General features: G+C 45.7%; 1 protein-coding gene across 1 annotated transcript in view; it reads right to left on the bottom strand.

Moving 5' to 3' along the window:
- Positions 1-32, bottom strand: part of ahnak (AHNAK nucleoprotein) — a 36,804-nt gene extending 36,772 nt beyond the window's left edge. The window contains exon 1 of the mRNA XM_084469525.1: positions 1-32. This exon is cut by the window's left edge and continues 192 nt beyond it. The gene's annotated coding sequence lies outside the window, so the exon portion shown is untranslated.
- Between the last annotated feature and the right edge of the window lie 6,523 nt (positions 33-6,555).

Consider the following 6,555-nt stretch of genomic DNA (forward strand, 5'->3'; position numbering starts at 1 on the left):
GCCTGCTTTACACTTTTTCTGCGTGTGTGTTATTCCGGGCTTCACAGAATGGTCGGGAAGAGAGCTGGGTAGGGCTCCTGGTAAGCACACTGGAGAGAGAGAGGGGAGGGGAACGGTGTAAGGGAGTGGTCAGTGGGTGCCATGGGTCGGCCCACCTACTGCAGTCATCAGGGCTCCGATGACAAGCAACACTGAACTTTTTTCTTCAGCAACTTTTTTTCTTCTTAAGGAGGCAGTCCTCTTTAGCCTCGACTCTTATATGTGCATAAAAGCTGAGTGGCAAAAAATAAATGAACGTTTCTTTGCTTAATAGTTGCAACAGCATCATATGTATATATTATATTCACTGTATGCAATTATACTACTTTACACTGTGCATACATTTTGAAGAAGACGTTAATTAGTTAATTTAATCAGCCTTTTAGGACGAAAGTTACAGTGAGAGAAGGACGGGAGGAATTAGGAACACTTATGAACTCCTCCAAGAAAAGGCTGGTAAACAATTACTCACAGCACAATCATTTATTGTGTTATAATTATATAATTATAGTTGTTATGTATGTTGTAATGTAATGTAATGTATTGTAATGTATAGTTGTAATGTATTATGTAATGATACAACCTTTAGAACAACAACTTGCCAAGGCAGCTTCAGGTGAGAATGTATAATGCATGTCATTGAATATTATATTATAATATATCGATGGACCACCTCATACCACACAAACCTGCTTCTGTTATGAGACATGAACCTGCAGCTCAGAAGCAAGAGCATAGAACTGAATATTTTAACTAAATTAACATGATCAATGAGATATATGTGCATCAAATATTGAGTCAAAGCCTGAACCACATTCCATTTACTTCAGAGGATTATGTAGCCAAATGTTGTCCTAGTAAAAGGTGTGTGTGTGTGCATGTGTGTGCATGTATGTGCCACACACTAAATACAATACATTCATTTGAAATACACATTGTGAGTTAAATACACAATATGTTCAACAGTAGGTTGATGTGTTCAACTCAAACACACACACTCGCTAAACACACAGAAACGCACACTTTTCGAAATGACCTACAGCTTTTGAAAAGACAACGGATGTTTAGTAAAATAGAATGTATGTGTCAGGGATTGGCGCTAGGGCCCGATGCTCCTGAGGGCCTCCTGACCATAGGGCCACTGGGTCAGGGGTCCTATCCCGGGCTGACCCTGACCTGTTATCAGTGTTGGTATAAGGATGATCCCGTCAGCGGCCGCGATAAGGTACAGCCCAGTCATCGCCTTCACCTGATTTGAAATCCATCTTAAGCCGCAGATCATTGACAGGTTGACAAATGTTTTAGGCAGATATCAGTTCAATAGAATACATACACTCCTCCCTAAAGCAGTGATTGTATCATGGTTAATGGTGCGTTCATAGCACTCAAGATTAAAGGAATAAAGGAACCACACAGGCCTATGGGCACAGCCTCCATGGTCCTGTTCACAGCCTGCATCGCTGTAGACTTTATGTTGTTTTGCATTTAACTCTATGAGAACGACAATTGCAGAAGTCAGTGAAACTTTGCCGCTTTTTGCAGACCTTAGAGAAGAAGGGAGGAGCAGCCTTCTGAGTAACTCAGGAACAGAAGATCCTGCAGCAGGAAAAAGGATGCTAGAAAGAACAATTAGACAAATTAAGTACAAATAAAGAATACTACACGACTAAAACCATTACTGGAATATATCTATTAACCCTGGACTGCTGAGTTTGATGTTTTATAACAATGTGGATATATTACGTTAAGTAAATGTTAACCTGGTCAACATGAAATGTACAATGCAGCCGGACCGGTCTGTCCTGCAGTAGTAGTAGTAGGTTTTTATTCTCCCAAGGGGAAACTTGGTTTGCAGACAGGTTAACAGGTAAAAGCACGCAAGAAATACATTCAAACATCAACAGTGACCAGTACACATAGGACACACAGGCAACACACAACAGCCAAGTCTGGGATTCAGTATTGTGCAAATTTAGCAAGGATATTGCCCTAGTTAAAAATTAGTTGTTGGTCCTATTGCATCTACAAAAGGGGACACTGAATCTCCGGCCAGGGAGAACCTCTACATGTTGGTGAAGAGGGTGGCTTTTACAGTCTAAAATCAAGTAGGCTTTACAGGCTTTACCTGTTCCTCGAATGTATACATCAGCGGAGTCTGTGGCGTTCCTATTAGAATAGGAATTAGTTGAATCACACGCCTCATGACTGGAGGGTAAACAGCCCCACCTGAACCTACGTCCAACACACCAACCGGGACGTATTCTTCTGGTTCTTTAACACCAGAGGCCTGGAGGGATACCTGCTGTATGGAACACAGGGAAGGTTACCACATAAAGAATATTCTGGAAGGTTTTTAATGGAATGATGGCGTCAAAGAGGCAGATGTCAAACTATAATATAGCTCAATTATTGCATTTCTCGTAAAGCCACAAATCAATGTTTTGTAGTTGTTCTCGTTGGCCTCCAAAGAGAACAACCAAAGAGATTTTTTTTTTTCCCATTACTTTTGAATGTGCTAAATATGTTTCACAATCCCTCCAGTCCCTGTTACTACTCCAATCTATCCCAGCTGCAGGGGCAGGTTCTCTCCACCGCGCACTGGGCGCGCACTGGGCGAGCAATATCTGTTGATGCATGCTAGTCTGCATCCGACCATTATCGCTCTACACTTACCATTAAAAGAAAAACAACCCTCAAAGGGCTGGGATACCTGTGGGGCGTGTGCAGGTGGCAGGTAAACCTGTGTCTGGACGGGCTCTGATGTCTACATCTTCTCCGTTCTGATACCTTTGCTTTGCAACATCACGGACGTGACTGTACAGGACCAGCAGATGATTGATGACCTCTCTGGTGGATGTAAGGTGAACTATCAGAGAACACTGACAGGAAGCAGCATGAGTCACAGGCACATGAGACAGACACAGAGCTTCAGGAAGTCTTCACGTTCTGGACTGAGATTGACACACGATGAACGTCTCGTCTTCCTTTCTCAATGTCATGAACACGCTGCTGCATTGCATTAAAGGACTCACGCATTGACCCCATCCATGCCTGTTCTGAATTTGTGAGTAAGTCTGTGAGTATGTGTGTGTGTGTGTGTGTGTGTGTGTGTGTGTGTGTGTGTGTGTGTGTGTGTGTGTGTGCGTGTGTGTGTGTGTGCGTGTGTGTGTGTGTGTGTGTGTGTGTGTGTGTGTGTGTGTGTGTGTGCGTCCAGGTGCGTTAATATGTTCACTGTTGTGTGGCTCTTCTTGTTTTGTACACCGTGGGGTTTGGAGCCTCGGGACACACGCTGGCTCTACTAGTGGGCCGGCCACACCCATACTTAGCACGCTGGAATAGTGCAAACAACGCAGACCCGTAGCAGAGCAAACAGGGGAAGTTACTGCGCCGCTTCGTCGGCCAGCATAGGAGAAGCGAAAACAGGGCGTGGCACAGGCACAAACACACACAGAAAAACACACACAAATGCACACACATACACACACAGTTGGATGTACCCATACACCAACATGGACTGGGATACAGAGCCACATGAATGCACACTACAATGAGTCAAGAGTGGACTGATTCTGCTCTCATCTAGAAAACAGGGTGCAGTCATTCCAGAAGACCACCTCACTGTTCCTTTGTGTGTGTGTGTGTGTGTGTGTGTGTGTGTGTGTGTGTGTGTGTGTGTGTGTGTGTGTGTGTGTGTGTGTGTGTGTGTGTGTGTGTGTGTGTGTGTGTGTGTGTGTGTGTGTGTGTGTGTGTGTGGTTGTGTGACCCAACCACACACAACCTGTCTGGTTGTGTTTGTGGTAGAGGGATAGAGAGAGGTCAAGTCATGTGGAGATAGCAGAAAAGGCATGTGTAACGTAAGCAGGAGACTCAGGTCGTAATACTTGAGTCAATACATGTATGATACTGTGTGTTGTCTGTTTAATGGCTGCATGAAGCTATGCTTTGTACATCAAAGCTTATTCTTTACAAAACATGAACACACTAACATCCTCTTACCAAACTGATTGAACAAGTATTTAAAAAAAAAGTAGGTTATAACAAAATAGTCTAACATATGGTTCTAAGTTCTGCATCCTTCTACTGTGTTTACAGCAAACAGAGTCCGTCAGGCCGTATGAAGCTGGCAAAATCCTGCACATATTGACTTAGTTGCATGTCTGTAGGGGTTATTTCAGAGCCAAGGTGTGGTTCTCCGAGCGTTTGAACTGCAGTCGTACATTCAACAATACCACTCCTCAGCCCCTGATAATGTTCAAATGTGCACAATGGAAATGGCTGGCCGTTGTTTCTTCGGTTCTGAACATGTATGTTTGTGAAGCTTGGGTAAGGTCTTTATGAAAGCCCAGCTGAACGTATGCGGCTCACGACGACTCTGAAACCTGTTTCCTCTCGCTCTTGTTTTCACACATCGCAGCGGCTCCAGTGACACGGCGCATCTCTGTTTCCACTTCCTCCACGGGCCCCCGTCTCCCTCACTCTCTGCCCCTCTCTCTCTCTCTACCCCTCGGTCTCTCTCTCTGCACCTCGCTCTCTCTGCCCCTCGATCTCTCTCTCTGCACCTCGCTCTCTCTGCCCCTCTGTCTCTCTCTCTGCCCCTCGGTCTCTCTCTCTGCCCCTCAGTCTCTCTCTCTGCCCCTTGGTCTCTCTCTGCACCTCTCTCTCTCTCTGCCCCTCTCTCTCTCTCTACCCCTCGGTCTCTCTCTCTGCACCTCTCTCTCTCTTCCCTCTGTGTCTCTCTCTCTTCTCCTCTGTGTCTCTCTCTCTGCACCTCTCTCTCTTCCCTCGCCCTCCCTTGGGTCAGTCTCGCTGAATTGAAGGATATGTGGGAAAGCGGTTGCGTGTGTGTGTGTGTGCGTGTGTGTGCGTGCGTGCGCGCGTGTGTGTGCGTGTGCGTGTGTTCTCTGGTGCTATAGGTGTGTCACCCGGGGTGAACCCCGGATAATGTCTTGGCTCAGACTGCGGTGAGTCAGGGCGGGCGTGTCCATGGCGACAGCAGCACAAACACAGCGAGGCAGCGTACGAGAATCACCGGATTAAGTTGTGCGAGCGACGTCTGAGCTCTCCGGTGAGGGGCGTGGTCGCTCAGGGTGCGCCGGTGTGCACAGAGTACGCACGTACGTGTGTGCAGTTTGGTGTTTGTTGGTGCCTGTGTGTGTGTGTGTGTGTGTGTGTGTGTGTGTGTGTGTGTGTGTGTGTGTGTCCGGGTCCTATGCGATCAAGGTGTCCCATTGCAGGGATTGAGTTAAATACAAGATGGTGGTGAGATTAGGAGAGGGATGAACCGCTGCGGTTCAGAGGGTCATCAATCAGAGCGCCGGCCGGGGGCGTGGCCGTCAGAGGCGTGTGATACGAGCGCCTCCGGGATCCTTTAATGAATGGCAGAAGACGCTGAGAGACACTCCTGTCCCGTGGCTTCTAGCCCAAGGCAACGTTCAGATGCGTCCGTACAATGGCTGCAGTGTGTGTCGCAGAGGGCCGAGTTCTGTGAGTCAGCGAGATCCTTCACCCGACCCGGAGACGCTGGCCTGCACGGTCCCCAAAAACACTTTCATCCATTCAACGTCAGTCCTGCCTTGAGTAAACAACGTGAAATGTGTGATGCTTTACACTTTCTTTTCCCTTCTGATCTTTTTAATAAGGCTTGGCCTGTGCTTAGTGTGTCTTCCGGGTGTGTTGTCTATCTCTTTATGAATCATTGTTAAATGCAACCTGCAATTTAAATTGCAATCTACCACCCATGCAATTCATTATAATCAGCTGCAGTTGTATATTTACACTCAAAAAAAATGTTAGGAATTCCAACATTCCAACATTCCAACAGATCCACCTACAACACCTCAAAGAATCTGTTGTTAGTTATTAACCTTTCTGAAACAGTAACGATGATGAGGTTAAGTTGTTGTTAGTTATTAACCGTTCTGAAACAGTAACGATGATGAGGTTAAGCCAGATGGGGTCTAATATGTGCTCTTGACCATCATACATTAACTGCACGACTTCTTCCAATGTTTCATGTATTTAATTCATAGATGTCTGATATCAATGAGGTGAAAACACCAAATTATCCTGCCTTACTAATTGGTACTATGAGTTCATACTATGAGACATCAACACCTGTTGTTACCACTTGGAAAACAAGCCAGAATCATAGGCATCTATCGAGCTGTGACATCACCACTGGCACTGAGTCAAACACTGTCAAAGAATCATTTTCATCCTTAAGTTAAAACACGCTCATCGCCAGCGGTGGAGGACCTCGCCCTTTAAGATTTAACACAATACAGAGAAGAACTCAACCAGAATGACACAATCGTCATTGCTAAAAGGACGAAGATATTGGTGAAAGGAAAGAGCATTTCAGAGCATGTCACCTAAACACTGGTCAGGAGTGGCCCGAGTCCACTTGTAGGAAACAATAATCACCTACTGATCAAGTGTTGCACAATAAGGTGATGGAATGTGAGCTGAATCTGCCTTGTGTATACTTACAGCTTGCTGGACAGATCGTCATCTAAT

The sequence above is a fragment of the Micromesistius poutassou genome, assembly GCF_964030765.1.
Source record: "Micromesistius poutassou genome assembly, chromosome: 6".
Classification (NCBI taxonomy): Eukaryota; Metazoa; Chordata; class Actinopteri; order Gadiformes; family Gadidae; genus Micromesistius; species Micromesistius poutassou.